The sequence below is a fragment of the Ostrea edulis genome, chromosome 8 (assembly GCF_947568905.1).
Source record: "Ostrea edulis chromosome 8, xbOstEdul1.1, whole genome shotgun sequence".
Lineage (NCBI taxonomy): Eukaryota > Metazoa > Mollusca > Bivalvia > Ostreida > Ostreidae > Ostrea > Ostrea edulis.
Window position 1 is genome coordinate 11,128,403 of NC_079171.1, and position 18,763 is coordinate 11,147,165.

Genomic DNA, 18,763 nt, shown 5'->3' on the forward strand with positions numbered 1-18,763 from the left:
ATATACTTCGTTTTGTCTCAATGAGTGTGAACAATTCTTGACTGGACGCAAAACAAATAAACAACTAAATAAGTATAATATATTTACTTTTGAAACACACCTTGATGTTTACTTTCGGTTTAAAACGTAGGAGAAATGGGCACTATTATGTAGTGAAAAAGTCGTGTAGGGAGTTTGGAAACTTACCTTAAAGGATACAGAACGGTTTAACAAAAAATAGGCTTATTTTACTAGTATGGGTATTCCAATACTTTGATATAGATGATATATTGGTTGTTTAGCCGTTTTTCGCTACACTCAACACATTTTCAGTTACATGTATCTGGTGGCGCCCAGTTTTTATTAGTGGAAGAGAGAACTCAGTTACCTTCCGAAAGTAAACTGGGAAACTTTCTTAATAGCCAGCGCGAGCGGGATTCGAACCCGCACCGACCAAAGTTGAGAGGCCATGTGGTTTTGAGCCCGATGCTCTAACCACTCATATATATGTAATGATCAACGGGGAATGATTATTCTTTCTCCTAAACACCTAGCACCTTACCCAACATCTGTTGCATGCAGGGTCTGCATTTTCCTTACTTTAAATTTTGTATTCTTCATATCGATTTTTCATCCTAATGATTTCAACGTTTGTCTTGATTTCACCATTTTAACCTGCCTAACAGTTGTGTACACGTTTTCTGGTAAAATGGGCATGCCTCCTGTACATGCGATTCCTACATCGGACAAAGTCCCAATGACAGTCCATTACAGTCTTGTATAGTTAGATCATTACAGGTCTTCTAGAAATAAACACTGTCACCACTGCAAGGCTTCAAAACCTAAAAAAAAATAATATTATGATTTTTATATTATATCGCCAAGGCACGAGAGTAGAAAACACAGCTCCTTGGATAATAATCGTATCCAACCACTAGCCATGGGAGGTCCTATATATAGTCCCTCTTAATTCACCAATGGAGACGATGTTATGTATTGTATCGTACGAAAGTATACAATGAATTAAACGAGTTGCATTAACCCGAAGAAAGGGAATATATTGCCTCTGTTCTGATGTTTTACTAGCAGCCTTTCGACAGGGGATGCTTGCTCCTCCTGGGCACCTGGTCCCACCTCTGGTGTGTCCTGGGGTCCGTGTTTGCCAAACTATCTATTTGTATGCTTGTAGGAGTTGTGAGATTGGTCGCTGTTCGTTATCTTCACCTTGCATATGCAATGTTTACCTGTTTTAAGTGTGGTTTTATTCTAAATCATTGGAGAAGTACACAAGTATAAACACCACATTCTTCTGTCTACTATTAAAACCCCACAAGTAGATAGTGAGACTATACTTCACTCATCACTATGAGATCTACACAATTGATTCGTAAGTATACCGGATTTGAAGTATCACAATTCCTTTTTTCCGATCATCTGTTTTGTAAAGTGGTGATTTTATAGGTATTTCACATTCTGATTTTAACTTCGGATTACGTTATATTTCATTGAGCATAGCCGTTATCGGCAATCTAAAAAGGCAAGACAATATTTTGTGTATTATCAGATTTGAAATCGAGGCAGGTTATTGGTAAATAATTTGATGTCACAGTTGTTTCAACATTATCCCTTAAAGTCGGCATTGCGCACATTTTATGACCGTTATAAAGATCTACATTGTTAATACAACCTGACGCGGAGGTTAATGCTGTCTGTCGCCTGTAATGCTTTGTGTTAGGCCACTCTTTACACACTTGCCTTTTACCTGATTAAGATAAATGACTCTGGGTGGCTGTAAACGGTCGACAGGGGGTACTTTTTCTAGGCACCAAACCCCACCTCCGGTGTGTCCAAGTGTCTTTCTGTGTCTTACGCTTAACTTTGTATTTCCATATGTATTATGGGATTGATCACTGTTTAATATCTTCACCTTTTCATTATATATTATGTTAAACTGACTACATACATGACTCATATTACTTTCACTTTTCTGATCATTGATCTTTTCGATCATATGAGTTACAAGTCGATGTGTACCAGTGATAATAGTGCTCGCTTCGCAAGCAGGTGGTTTAGGGTTCGATCCCAGAAGTTGCGTCACATTTAAGACGCTTAAGATAGATAATAAAGACTATAATACAGCCTTAAACTACTGAGGTTACGACAGACGTGTGAGACTGAGAGCATTAGATGTCCCCACATTGAAAAGGTAAACATGACGAACAGCGATTCATATAGTAACTCCTATAAGGGATACAAAATAAAGAGTTGGGCAAACACGGACCCCTGAACACACCAGAGGTGGGGTCATGTACCTAGGAGGAGTAAGTATTCCCTTTCGACCGTCCACACCCTCCATCATCCCCATATCTGAATTATATACAGAGATTAAAAGGAGGTGTGTTTGTGAAACAAACTCATGTGATTAAACTCCGAGATCAACGTCATGAGGTCCAATATTTTTGCTACTGAAGAGAGGATGAGTTTAAATATGAAATGCACATGTGAAATATGAAAGCCCTTACATCATATATTTTAATATATTACCAGGGTTAAGGTTGTTGCGGAAAAGAAAACACACGGGCATGCCCCCAATCATCCCAAATATGTGACTTCATGTCAGCTGGTAACATATCAATGTGTGAAGGTTTCTTAATGAGACATGGAAGTACAATACTAACAATAAGGTCACAGTAAGCTCTTAGTTGGCCTATTGCGATGTTTTATACGCATGAGGTGTACCAGGAAGTCAGAAAATACAATGGGATAGACTTGAATTCGAACCCGGGTCCCCTTAATATTTAGTCAGGTGGATGAGCTATCTGGTCACTTCCGATCGAAACCGTCTGATTGCTTTATTCACACCCTTAAGTCATCAACTCAGGATCTTTATCCCCGGTCATACATTTTCACCTAGCAGTTCCAGGAACTACTTTACGGAACCAAATCTGATCAGAAATGTGCAATGGAATAGACCAGATCTAGATTCGAACCTGGTCCCCCGGATCTCCAGACAGGTGCTCGACCAACTGAACTACATGTATCTGGCCATCAGCAATCGACCCCCTCTGGCGTCTACCAAGATTGTGAATTTCCTGATCCCTAAGTTATGGTTATCAAGTGAGCCTTGTATGGTGTAAGATAAGCGTACTAAATTACATCCTTTGTGCACAAAGACCTTCTTGGCACTTGGTTAAGAATATAGAATGAAATTTTTATTGCGATCGCAGAATAGACACAGAAATATAAACGTTTTCAATGAAATAGGCCTAGTAAAAAATAAATACCCTTCAGCTAATTAAGGATCTAAACTAATTAACCTTAAGTTAAGTGATACTGTGCAATGTTGGGTCTTGACTCTATGAGATAGCAGTGAACAATGTACATTGGTTGGTTCTAACATCATTAAAAATCAATATTGTACAGCTGAAGGGTTGGCTTTGAAGTTTAAAGTGCCTATAGATACATCTTGATATTAACTCATATAATCCATTTACTATTGAAAAAAATATCTTACCCGTTTTCGTCGAGATACAATTAATGATAAATAAATGATAAACCTACACCGGAAAATCATTGGGTTTTTTTCAAACATGGAAACAAAAACAATAGAAACTATTGACGCAGTCGTATATGTCTGGTAATTATATATATATATATATATATATATATATATATATATATATATATATATATATATATTTTAAACAAAAAATGTCTACAACATACATACATCAATAAAAAAAAAACATGCCAGATTGAAGTTGGGTACATAATGCTGGTACAATTGACTATAAAAGCTTTCTTATTTCAAAATCAGTTGTGAAATTGTTTAATGTTTATTTTCATATCATTTGTATCTGTTGTGAAATTACAAGGTTTATTTAAATGGGTACATTTCGGGTAGTCACATTTAAAGTTGGTACATTACGGGTACAATTTAACTTTTGAATTTACCCAGGGTACATTTCTGGTAAACATTTCAACATTAATATTTTTGTTGGGTACATTTCAGGTACATTTCAACTTAGTAACTTTAAAGTGGGTACATATCGAATACATTTTAACTTTTTTAATTGATACCCTGGGTACAATTCGGGTACATTTGAACATTTATATTTTTCTGTTGGGTACATTTCAGGTACATTTTAACTTTTCAATTTTTAATCTGGGTACATTTTGGGTACTTTTTACAGTAGTCGGGTACGTTCCGGGTACTGTCGAAAAATGGCTAAGTTTTTTGCGGATACTTTTTGGGTACCTTTTTCAGGGAAATAGTTGCTTCGGGTACCTTACAAATACATTTTGGGTACCTTTCAGGTACATCTCATTTCTGTAAGGGTCGCCGACATCGTTGACCAAACAAAATCCGGAAATCACTTCAACTTTGTTCAAATTTTATTTTCTGTATGTCAAACCTGATCAAAAATAAGCAAACAGAATGGCGGGAGATATGAAGGACAGTAACAACGACATTCAACAGTCAAATAAAGGAGCCTATCTCTGATGTCTTTGATACATTGAGATTATAGATAAATTCCATTACTTGATATATTGGAATTCTCTTTTATTTACCAGTGAACAAATGAAACAAAGAAGAATGTTTCCATACATTTAATGGTTCTGTTACATCTCATTTGAGGGGGAAACACTTAAATGCCAATTCCGATTATAATCGATTATTAATCGAGTACATGTGTCCGATTATTGTCGATAATCGATTGTGGTTTTTGGTCCGATTGCCCATCACTATGAGTAATATAAACCACATGGGTCGGTAGGTAGGGAGAATTTTTTTCCCCTTTCAGACAATGAAACTTTTAAAAATGTCAGATCAGGACCTACTAGTCATGAAGTATGCATGTACTTTTTGAAAATTCTAATGGAAAGAGGGAAATTGTCTGAGAAGTTTCAAGAATTAAATTTGATATCTAGCACCTTTGTTTTAAACTGTCAGATTCTTTGCCCAGTAAGTGTGTGTTTGTGCATATCCTTTTCAAGTATGAAAATGTTTATTTAATAACTATAAATTTGACAAATATTTCTTCACATTAAATGTAACATACTTGAGATTTGGATCAAAATTGAGAGCCACGCTTATAGGTTCTGTTATGTCAGGGTGGAAAATTTCGGGCGAAGCTAATTTATGAGTCAAACAGACGGTAATAGTGTCAGCTTTTCCAAGAGTTAAATCTACTTCATCGTCATCCGTTAAATCATCAAAAACATCCTGCCATGTGTCCTCCTCGGAGTACTGATAAATGGTGTTTTTAACTGTGTGCTTCCTGTCTGTTATAAAGTTACCACAAAGAGTTACGTTTTTGACAGATGGACGTTTAGTAGAAGGAAGTTCTGTCGTCGGGAACGCCATTCTGCAGTCTCACAAACACATTTTCATTCTCTCACCAGAGGGCACGTTACGCAAGCTTTACATACACCTCTGTCAACCCTTGGAATCACGTGACAATATAATCACATGATATAAACAATCATTGTCGGTTTCCTTTCCCTTTAAAAGTTCAGGCAACAGGTGATACATCAGGCTCTTTTCATAGTCAACTGACACTTTAATAAGTGAATTTATATTTACCATTTAGCTGTAATTGTTTCTTATTTTACAAGTTTTATCGTATTTTTACAGCCTTTCTTACTTTTGATTCCATGTTTACATTTAAATATCCACCATGTGTATATCCTACATTCATATGCATATTACGAAGTAGTTCCAAATTTATGATCAGAAAACGGCGATTTTAAACAATTTACAGTAAGCATCAATTTGAGTGCACCAAAAACATATCATAATATGACTAGATATTTAGTCCAAAACATAAATGTTGGATCAAAGAAACTTTTACAAGATTTCTGTAAAAAGCCGTTGACAGAGGTATAGTGCGAGGAGTGCACGGAACTCTGGGTAGAGAATGACACATTTTATTTTTGCGTTAGGAATTCGTAAATATTTCATTATATAAAACGTATATTTGACAAAGATTAAAGATTGGGTACGACTAAAAACCGATCAATAAAATAAACCACCAATATACCGCAACATACTCGGAAGCGATCGCAAATTTTCTTGATAAAAACAAATTTTACTTTTAATTTAAATCATAAAAAAAAATTCAGATCGCACTGAATTCGTTGAGTCGGGCAGAAACGGCAAACAAATGAAATTTTATTGTTATAGGCCTCAATCAAATAGACTTTGAACAAGTATGAGCTCATACTTCAAACAATTTGTTGATTTACGTGAAAAAGCTTGGTCGCCAAATGGTGATCGTTCCTTTAAATTTGGTCACCAGAGACAAAATTAAGGAGGTATGCTACACCAGAGAAATTTGATGTGGATGAAAAGTCAATGGAGGCTATGTACAACAATATTTGAATTTGAAAACTTTCAAATTTACTTTATTTAGTAAAAAAATACAGTTTTAATTGAAAGCAATCTTAGAAAAAATTAAAACCCCTGCTGGATTTGAACACACAATCTACAGTTCGACTGTCGACGTGTTTACCTACTGAGCTACTCAGTTAGGCAAGAATTTTCTAAATGAATAGAAAAATATTGCTGATATTTATATTTTCCACCTTGTTTTAAAAGTAAGTCAGCCAGTATGACAATGTAGAGTACCTCCTTAAGTCGAAATTTTGACCATTTTAGTTGTTATTTTGAGGCCTATACAGGAAAGCTTACTGACATAGTGCAGATCGATTCAAGTTTGTTAAAGTCATGGCCCCTGGGAGTAGGTTGGGGTCATAATAAGGGATCAAAGTTTCACATACAAATACAATATTGTATATAGGGAAATCTTCTTGCGAATCATGGAGCTAGAAAAGTGTACATTTTCATGAAAGCTTCATGTCATAGTGCAGATTCAAGTTTTAAAAAATCATAGCCCATGGGGGTAGGTTGGGGCCACAATAGGGGGGAAAAGTGCCTTTTCACTTACGAAATTGTTGTAACGTTTAAATTATCCCATATCAATTAATATGTGTGCTTTTTCGGAAATACTATTAGACCATCAATTTGAAAAGCAGACTCGTCCGCCATATTTCCCACAATAAGATTATTAATAGGGTTTAGACTTGGTGCTCGCCCCACTCCAATTGCGAGTAAGATTTGTTGTGGGGACCTAAATTCGCTGCCTGGCTCGCCCATATGGCGAGTGATTTCTTTGAACAGGAATTGGTCATTATTGTATCAGGTTTGGTAATTATTATATCTTTAACAACCAGACTCTTTTTCGACAGATATTTACAAGCTTTATAATTTAAAGCGTTTTGGAGACTTTTTCTAAAACGAAAGTAAACCATGCGCAATTTTACTATGAAAGTCGATTGACGATATCACTCATGATGTCAAAACAGCTGAAAGTTTTGAGCTTGCCGGAAAAAAAGAGTACGATTGCAGTCTTTACGATGATTATAACGTAGGGATATGAAAATATAAGTAACCGTTAGTACAAAGAAAGCAGTGTTGTTGATGAAACAGATTTAAAAGAATATTGGAATTGGAATACAAATAATATAATGAATGTTTTTGTGGTAGAGTATATATACGCATCTTATAAAAAGGTGTGGAAACCTATTCTCAACCTCTATGAATATTACTATGCATTAATTAATTCACACGGTATGCATTAAAAGCACATATGAGTTGTATGATCACATGTCTCATTATATTTCATGAAATGTGGGATAACAAGTTTTGTCCATATGGCTCTTGGACATTTTAGATAAAGCGAGAGAAATATTATTTTTCGATTTTACGGATCTGTCGACTCATTTTTTTCGATTTTCGAAAAAAAAGGTCAAAATCCGCAAATTTCATATCTACCCATGTGTGGTTTTAAAATTATCTTTCTCCAATTAAAATCAGCAGAACGTTTGACAATGCTAATCCCTTCTTATGGAATTATAAGCGTCTATTTCACACGGAATATAAACCAATTGAAAATGGAGGCACAAGTCTTGCTTGGTTTAGTTGTCAAGATTATTATGAAGATATTTGTAAATCAACAGCATCCTAGCACTCAGAAATATCCTAATTTATTGAAGGCGTACACTTAATATAGCATTTGGTCAGTTACTTGCATTGCATTTCAACTATAGGCCTCACTAAACAGTTAAAGAAAATTTTAGTAAGGTATGTAGTAAATTTAGCTTAATTCTCTCACAAGGGGTCCATCTTATGCACATATCAATTAATCTCTTTGGATTTAGTTTTACTCTTCAGAAAAAAAAAGGAAGACAAAGAAGAGACAAATAATTTTTATTCTTCAGTTAAAATTTGATCATTTATGTCTTGCTCTTTGTTACAATGCATGTCGCTGGTTGACGCAGGAAACTCGTCACAAACATTTGAGATTGACTCACGAAATATTACATACCTGCGGTGTCAATTTCTTGGACATGCCAATTAACAAAAGGATAAGTTTTTTTTAGATACTCAAAGATTACTGGTCAAATAATCAAACATTTACCACATGTAACACTTTCCAGCACTGCACAGGTGCATTCTTTATAGCATATTTTAGTTTTAAGGGCCTTACCATCATCTAAGTAGGGCCGAGTGGTTAGAGCATCGTGCTGAAAACAACATGGTCTTTCCCCTCTGGTCGGCGCAGGTTCGAATCCCGCTCGCGTCAGTAAGTGCGAAAGTTTCCAAGTTTAATTTCGGAAGGTCGGTGGTATCTTCCCAGATACATTGTGTCTGCATGGGTTCTCTCTTCCACCTATAAAAACTGGGCACCACCAGATAACTGAAAAATTGTTGAGTGTGGCGGAAAACATGAATCAATCAATCAATCAATCCAAGTAATGCTAGCTATCAAGCTGTACCACAAATTGTCCCGGTATTATTGCAAAGATTACAAAAAATTGGATATGAACAGAAATAAATCAGAAATTGAACCTGTGTATGCCGGAAACTAGCTATTTTTGCAAGCAGAAAAAAAAATGATTTTCAAAAGCAATAATCATCTTATGATCACAAAATTTCATTCATGTATAAAGGAGTAGAATAAACAATTTGTACCACTTAAACCAAATACAGCGAGATGAATATGTAAAGGTACTTAAATCACGCGTCCTCATAATGTTGCATATGCAGTTAACATAAAAACTTGGGTAATCTGATCAAATTTCAATCAAATTTGGCACAAGTCATCCTTGTGTGAAGTGGATTCACGTTTCTTCAAATCAAGGGTTCAAATCAAACCCCTTAAAAGGGGAAATAATCACAAAAATGTCAAAAGTGGGTTCATTTAAAATCTCGAGAACCGTTGAGCCAGAAAATGTAAGTTTGTTAAAATTACGGCGCCCAGGGGTATATATATGGGGCCATGATGGGGAATCAAAAGTTTTACAAACAGATATATAGGTAAAATCTTTGAAGAACCACTAAGCCAAAAAGTTCAGATTTAATACTTGCAACTTCCTGACATACTGCTAAAGCGATTTTCAGGCAGAAGGCGAATGATTTTAGGAACGAAAATACACTCAACAATTTAATAATTAATCTTGCAATTTTTGAGATTTGGAAATTTTCAGTGCTGTCTGACACTGGTTTGAACTATGGTTAGCTCACCTGGCCTGAAAACTTAAGTGAGCTACTCTGATCATCTTTTGTCTGTCATCTTTCCATCGATCTGTCTGTAAATTTTCCACCTTTTCATTCTTCTCCAGAACCACTGTGCCAATTTCAACAAAACTAGGTAGAAATCATCCATGGGTAAAGGTGATTCAATTGTTTTTTCAAATGAAGGACCATGCTCCCTTCAAAGGGGAGATAATCATAAAAATCATAGGGTGGGGTCTTTTAAAAACAAATTCTTAAGAACCAATGGGCCAGGAAAGCTCAAATATACATGAAAGCTTGCTGACATAGTGCAGATTCAAGTTTGTCAAAATGATAGTCCCAAGGAGTAGGATGGGCCATAATAGGGGATCAAAGTTTTACATACAGACATACATGTATATGGAAGATCTTTAGAAATCTTCTTAAGAACCACTGTGGTAAATCTTTTTTCAGGAATTACTATAGGCCAAAAAAGTTCAAATATACATGGCAGCTCTCTGGTACATTGTATAGTGCAGATTCAATTTTGTTAAAATTGTGTCCTCGAGATGGGCCCACAATAAAGGATCAAAGCTTTACATACAGATATACAGGGAAAATCTTTAAAATTCTTTTCCAAAAGTTTAAAATTATAAGAAAGCTTCATGAAATAGTGCAAATGACAAAGCCTCGTGAAATAATGGTGTTTGATCTTTTGAACTTGGATTTTGACCTAATATTTGTTTTTAAAAACCTGACCTACATGTGCATGTATTCAATGTGTCTTGAAATATTTAAGATAGTGCTTAATTGATATTTTGTTGATTGATTCATTATGGCAAGGCATTTAGTGTTTGACCATGTGACCTTGACCTGGAAAATTTACATGTTATTACTCTAGATGAAAAGAATTGACCTATTCTATGTCTCCTGAACTATCTAAGAAGGAGCTTTCATGTTTTGTATACATATTTCTTTTGGCAAGGTTTTTCATATCATACCAAGATCTATGACCTTGATTTTAATTGTGACCTTGGTTTTATCCAGATCAGCAGGATCATGTTAAGTCTTTTTGGTGTTGAGGCAACTTTTCAGTTATGATGACCCCTGTGGGGATTCAGGTTGAAATAAGTCCTCAGTACCCCATGCTTGTTGTATGAGGCAACTAAAATTAATGGGGTGATCATTCTGATGAGACTGCAAAAACTGAGGTCCCTTGTCACATTAGGTGTTGCGCGATAAAGATCCCTCTCCCTGTTGACAGGCCGTAAACGCCAAGCATAGACCTCAATTCCACAGCCCTTCGCCAGCATCGGTGACATCTGCATACGAGTGAAAAATTCTCAAGTGGGATGTTAAACAATGTACAACCAACCAACCAACAGTTTTGATGTGATCAATTTGGACTAGGTTAGGGTCTCAATATGGATAAAAATGTTTCATTAAAATAAAGATCTTAAAAATCACTATAGCTGAACAACGAAATGACCAAGGTGAGCGATGTGGTCCATGGGCCTCTTTTGGGGTGTATTTGTTCACCAGAACTGTTCTCGCTACAATTAACACATGGTTGACAATTCTAGGCAATCTGGGCATTCTTCAAATCATGTTTGAGAAGGAATTTCATGTAGAAAGTACATGTGGACCTGTATGAAAGCTGGTGATGCTACTATGTGACCTTCTTGTTTTTCTTGATCCCAAATCCCTGAATCACTTCTAATTTGTAAGGTGGATTTTGATGACATTTTCTTTGAGAACTGATTTGACTGTGAGTGATTTATTTCTATTATTTGAATCTTTAGTTCAGGTAAATTATCGACTCATAAGTTGAAAAATAAATATTGCAAACTTATTTTTGTGGTAGATGCATCTGTAGTTAGTTGCTATTAAAACATCTGAGTGCAGGTGCCCTGTTAACATGTTTGGTCGAATTTGTCGGACAAAGCCTGATCTATTCTCTCGTATTTAATGACAAGTGGTATCTATTTTTTTCCTAGGCCAGGTAAATTTTTTAGGGATGTGTGGGTTTGGGTGTAAAATGGGGTCTTTAAAAGAAAAACTCCTTCACTATGAGTATGTATGGTATGTACTTATATGTTGCAGAATCCCATCAACCCACTGAGAGAGACGAATCACGTTTTTATTAATACCAGACTAAGAACACTGTAGAAACTCCGGAAGACAACAATGGATTTACTTAACGTGCATACAGAGGAATGAAAATGCATGACCTTCCTAAGATGGCTGTCTATTAACGTACAAAACCAGTAGGCAAAGCTCTTCTAGCTCAGAAGGGTGCATCAACTCCATCAGAAGTAAAGCATTAAGTTTCAGGGTTGGATATGTCTTCTTCACATTCAAAAGATAGTGCAAATGAAAAAGACAATGGGTGTAATGAGTCTATTGATTCTATCTGTGTAACAGGAGATTTACAGAAGTGTACTATGATAATTATGCTTGCGAGTGCAAACGGAAAAGGTAACACACATAGTGAATGTGCGGAAGCTGTCTGTGTAACAAGTCAAAATGAAGATCAGGAAAATGATTTACAGAAATTTATAAAAATACATGCAGGTGAAGAACAAAGTTTTCAATGTGATGTTTGTGTGAAGGCATTCAGTCAGACAGGGGACTTAAATAAACACATGGGCACACATACTGGTGATAAACCTTTTAAATGTGATGTCTGTGGAAAGACATTCAGTCGGATGGGTCACTTACAGAGACATATGAGGATGCATACTGGGGATAAACCTTATAAATGTGAGGTATGTGGGAAGGCTTTCACTCAGACAGGGGACTTGAAGAAACACATGAGGACACACACTGGTGAAAAACCTTATAGATGTGATCTCTGTGGGAAGGCCTTCAATGGGACAGGGGACTTGGAGAAACATATGAGAACACATACTGGTGAGAGACCTTTTCGATGTGATGTCTGTGGGTAGGCTTTTAATGAGAAAGGAAGCGTATGGAAACACATGAGAATACATACAGGTGAGAGGCCTTATGAATGTAATGTCTGTGGGAAAGCTTTCGGACGGACAGGAACCTTGCAGAGACACATAAGGACGCACACTGGTAATAAACCTTATAAATGTGGTGTCTGTGGAAAGGCATTTTATGGAAAAAAAACTTTACAGACACACATGAGGACACATACTGGTGATAAACCTTTCAAATGTGGTGTCTGTGGTAAGGCGTTCAGTCAGGCAGGAAACTTACAGATACACATGAGGATACACACTGGTGATAAACCTTATAAATGTGATGTGTGTGAGAAGTCATTTTATGAGAAAGGAACCTTACAGAAACACATTAGGACACATACTGGAGTTAGACCCCATCAATGTGGTGTCTGTAGGACGGCATTTTCTGAAAAAAGAACTTTACAGAAACACATTAGGACACATACTTATAAATGTGATGTCTGTGGGAAGACATTCAGTGAGATAAGAATATTACAGAGACACATGAGGACACATACCGGTGATAAACCTTATAAATGTGATGTCTGTGGGAAGGCATTCAGTCATGCAGGAAACTTACAAACACACATGAAGACACATACTGGTGATAAACCTTATAAATGTGATATCTGTGGAAAGGCATTCAGTCAGACAGGGCACTTACAGACACACTTTAGGACACATACTGGTCATAAACCTTACGAATGTAATGTTTGTGGGAAAGTGTTCAATGTAACAGGAAACTTACAGACACACATGAGGACACATACTGGTGATAAACCTTTTAAATGTGATGTGTGTGGGAAGGCATTCAATCAGACAGGAAACTTACAGAAACACAAGAGGACACATACTGGTGATTAATGTCATATTCTCCAATAAAAATTATAGCCTTATAGATTTATTTAATATACAGATAATATCCTTAAGGGACTTGTTCACGGTTTTTAATTTTTTTTTTTCATTTTTGATGTTAAACATTAAAACTATAACTCATTTAATGTTGACTAGCCAAAATGTTGACCTTCTGAATGCAAGAATTAAAGCCATATTGTAGCCTTATATCTGTGTTAGGTAAACAAAGACTAGATTCAGGTATCCTAAAAATTCATTAATTAATAATTATCAACCTTGATTATTAAAATTGACTACAAATTCACAAATTATCATATGCCCTTGTAGACGGGTATGACCTTTCATATCAACAAATTTCCTCCAAGTATGCATTGTGCTTTAAGTTTGGTTCCCTATTGTACATGAAATTCGCATGTAAAATTTTGATCCCCTATAGTGGCCCCACCCTAACCCCGAAGGTCATGATTTTTACAAACTCGAATCTCCACTTTTTCAGGAAGCTTTCATGTAAATTAAAGCATTTTTAGACCATTGGTTCTTAAGATAATTTTAAAATGACCCAACCCTATTTTTGTGATTAACTCCCCTTTGAAGGGAACATGGTCCTTCATTTGATTAATTTGAATCCCTTTCATCCAAGGATGCTTTCTGCCAATTAAGTTTGGATGAAATTGGCCCAGTGGTTTTGGAGTAGATGAAAATGTGAAAAGTTTACGCTAACAGACAAGGCACAAATTTTGATTAGAAAAGCTTCAGCTATGGCAAATTAAAAATGGGGCAAAGCATATTTCACCAATTTTACATGAAAGGTGAATACAACAAACAGCGATCAATCTCACAAATCCTATATAAGGCCAATTCAACTTAATTAGTAGATTATCATCCAGGGTCAGCAGAAAGTATGGGGTGGGTGGGAGGATTTTATTATTATTTTTTTTTTTGATTTTTAATTTTCTGAGAAAAATATTAAAGAGAAGCGAGCCCCCCCCCCCCCCCCAAACAGATCTGCATCATTTAATGGCAGAAGGATATCAATCTATGCTATTTTCATACACTAATTCTAGGTTAATCTTAAAGGATATAACAGAATTATACCTAACTTCTTGAAGATTTACGTCTGTAAGAACGCGAGAAATTAAGAAAACCATATTTATAAATCTATTTTCTTCACGTGACTTTTCACGGTCCTATACCGGAAATGTAAACAACAAGTGTAAATACCAGAGTCGGACATGAAAATATTCCGGCAATCGCAAGTTTCGCAATATAAAAAATTCGAGGCGGCCCAACTTTTGAGGGTTGGGTGGGGATGATAATCTATCAATTAAGTTGAATTGGCCTAATGTAAAGCATCTTAATTTTGCATAGTCACACATTTTATCCTAGATGACACATTTTACCCAAAGAATGCTTTAAATGTGAAAGATAAAAATTATAAACTTAGATCGATATCCATTTCTTTTGAAAATTTCGTGAACAATAACATGCAGCAATCTTTGTTTACGAAACAAATAATAAGCTCGCTAAAATGAGCTGTGCTATTGTATAACCTTTATTTTTTATGAAATCTTTTAAACACATTAGACAATTAGACACTAGATTTTGATCATTAAAAGTGAAAAACAAAAATTTTAGGGAAATCGTGAATCAGTGCCTTTAATCAATATAGTTAAAGTTGAAAGAAATGTTAACTAGATGCTGTCACAAGATATAATATCCACACCTCTTTTGGAGTATGATTTCACCATCGACAGGGTGATACAAGCTCTCAAGTATTTAATATTATTATTGGTAATTTATCCCGGAATGATAAAAAGGTGCTTTGTTTGCAAATACGATACTGCTGCTTTAGTCCAAATTTCGCTTAGATTTGATGCATGATATGAATATGAAAGGTCAGGATAATGAACAGCGATCAATCCCATAACTCTTTAAAAAAAATACAAAATATATAGTTGGGTAAACACGGACCGCTGAACACAGCAGAGGTGGGACCAGGTGCCCAGGAGAAAGCACCCCCTCTCGACCGGTCACACCTGCCATGAGCTCCATATCTACGAAAATATGCTTAAATGGCTCAGATAGACATTGTAATGTTTTAAATTGAGAAAATATGAAAATTGAATGTGTCATTTGCTAATATTTTTTTGAGATATCTTATAAAAGAATATATCTTTATATATAAATTTATTTTTGTACGATATCTTATAAAACATATAAGATATCTCATGTTGCGACTCTTGTGTTTGCAAAATAAATTCACATCAAATTCCATCCAGAAATGTCCAAGTTGTTTGTTGGCTTTGTATCGTACTTGGCTTGTGTCATAAATGTGTGCACGTATGTGCGTGTGTATTGCAAAACAAACTTTATTATGCCCCACTTCAAAGAAGAGGGGCATATTGGTTTGCACCTGTCGGTCGCTCAGTAGACCACATGTTGTCCGCTCAATATCTTGAGAACCATTCACTTGATGATAATGATATTTCATTTGTGGGTTATGAGTAGAAGAGGACCCCTATTGTTTTTCAGGTCAGAAGGTCAAGGGTCAATCTACTCTGGACATGGGCATATAATGTCTGCTCAATATCTTGAGAACCCTTTGCTTGACAGACATCAAACTTAGTACATTGGTACATCGTCAGACGAAGATGACCCCTTCTGATTTTGAGGTCACATGGTCAAAGGTCAAGGGTCAAACTGGACATAGGAATATAATGTTCATTCAATATCTTTAGAACCCTTTGCTTGACAGACATCAACTTGTACACTGGTATATCTTCAGGAGAAGATGACTCCTATTGATTTTGAGGTCACATGGTCAAAGGTTAAGGATCAAATTAGACATGGGAATATACTGTCTGCTCAGTATCTTGAGAACCCTTTTCTTGACAGACATCAAACTTAGTACACTGATATCTTCAGGGGAAAATGACCCCTATTGATTTTGAGGTCACATGGTCAAGGGTGACACAGGATATACATGTAGGAATATAATGTCTGTTCAATATCTTGAGAACCCTTTGCTTGACAGACATCAAACTTAGTACACTGGTGTATATTTAGGAGAAGATGACTCCTATTGATTTTGAGGTTACATGGTCAAAGGTCAAGGTTCAAACGGGGACATAGTAACATACTGTCCACTCAATATCTTGATAACCCTTTTGCTTGACGGACATCAAACTTAGTACACTGGTACATCTTCAGGAGAAGATGATCCATATTGATTTTGTGGTCAAAAGTCAATAGTTGAACTGAACATCGTAATATATTGTCTCCTATATTTTAAAAATTATTTGCTTGATTGACACCAAACTTAATTGGTACACTGGTACAGCATAAGGAGTAGATGGTCCCTATTGATTTTTAGGTCACATGGTCAATTCACTCTTGACGTAGGAAGATATTGTCTGCTCAATATTTTGAATTGATGATACTACTATCAGTTAAATGATGTGTGTGTATAACCCTTTTCAATTTTGCAATATGGGGGGCATGTGTGTTTTACAAACATCTCTCTGAAGAACCACTGAACCAGAAAAAATTACACGAAAGCTCCCTGGTATAATACCTATTCAAGATTTTTAAAACCATGGCCCCCTGGGGTAGGATGGGGCCACTATGGGTGATCTATTATTTTAAATACACATATACATGGGGACATATTTAAGATCTTTCTTCTTAAGAACCATTGGGCCAGAAAAGTTTATATTTACTTGAAAGCTTCCTGGCATAATACATTTTCTAGTATGAAAAAAAAAATAAATCATGGCCCTTAGGAGTAGGGATGGAGCATACATAATAGGAGATCAAAGTTTTGCATTCAAATATATACCAAAACAAATCTTTAAAGATCTTCTCAAGAACTATTGGGCCAGAGAAGTTTACATTAACTTAAAAGCTTCCTGACATGGTGCCAGACTCAAGTTTATAAACACCATGGGCCCCGGAGGTAAGGTGGGGTCACTAAGGGATGAAAGTTTTACCTAAAAATATGTAATGAAAATCCTCTCAAGAACCACTGGGCCAGAAAAGTTTACCTTTTCATGAAAGCTTTCTGATATAATACAAATTGAAGTTTGTAAAATCATACGTTGGGGCCACAATAAGGATCAAAGTTTTACATGCGAATATGTAATGGAAATCTTTAAATATCGGCCAAGGTGACTCAGGTGAGCGATTTAGTCATTCGGCCTCTTGTTTATCATTCCGGGGAAAAATCAGGAAAAAAATGATATAAAATGATAGAGAGATTGTATCCCTTTCAATGATGAAAGCATAAATTGTCTCGTGGGTATTCCGGTTAGAAGGGGTCCCCAATACACCTTGCTTGGCGTAAAAGGCGACTAAATGAGACCGCAAAAACCGAGGTCCCGTGTCACAGAAGGTGTGGCTCGACAAAGATCCCTCCCTGCTCAAAGTCCATAAGCGCCGAGCATAGGAGTAAAAGAAGATGGGTGAACATGGCGAACAATAAGCCTATTCATGATTTGGCACCGGTCGCGAATCGGGAGTTTAAAATCCGCATTGATAGTACCCGTAGTTACAGTAGATACAGTATCGTACTAAAATGCTGTCCACAATTTTTAAATCAACATCTTCATCAGAACTTGCCTCACAGGCAGCATCATGTATATCAGACATTAAGCGGTTTTTAACAAACAGACATAATTACACCGATGCCTGGATTATCTAAGGTACCAAATGACATTACATATATGCTTGCAACATCCAACTGTATGTTCTCCGCATTTCCATTGACATATTAACTGATGTTAATGACAAACCACATGTTTTGTGGTGTAAATCAAAAGTGGAATAGCGTTTTCTGTATTGTGCACTATTAATGCTTTGATTTGGATTCAGTTTTCCCCAACACATGTTTTTGAACAGCATTTACAACCTACTGGTACTATTATACCGAATATGATACCAGTTTTCGCCTCTTTTGGTACAACTCTGAGGCCGGTTTTACAGTTACAGAACGCACATTTGCTGTTAGATTTCCCAGCAAATACGAATGGGACAGACACAAACACTTTATTTGCTTTTGATTTTGTACTAAACTGTAGTTCACTGTGCCTTTAGGCAGTCTGCACCAGTTGGTTGCATATTTAGCCTTTGTCATGATCTCTTAAAGTAACTTCTTAAGCATTGTTGAAATTGTTCTCTTTAACGTTCCTTTAACGTGTCGTTTACATAAACAACATCCATTCTTCACAGGAGGCCCCATAATTGTTTACATTTATTCACTAGCTGCATGTTGGAATCTATTTCTTGCGATCGTCATTAAGACTGCATAAACTTAGCATAAAATGCCAGAGACAAATAATAATGGGAAGTCTATTCATTAATAAAAAAAAAAGTAGGAAAAATTGGTATTCGAACCACGGATGCG

At 36.0% G+C, this 18,763-nt stretch overlaps 1 pseudogene; it reads left to right on the forward strand.

Moving 5' to 3' along the window:
- The window catches only part of LOC125661078 (zinc finger protein 91-like), a 97,264-nt pseudogene that overhangs the window by 75,343 nt on the left and 3,158 nt on the right, over positions 1-18,763 (forward strand).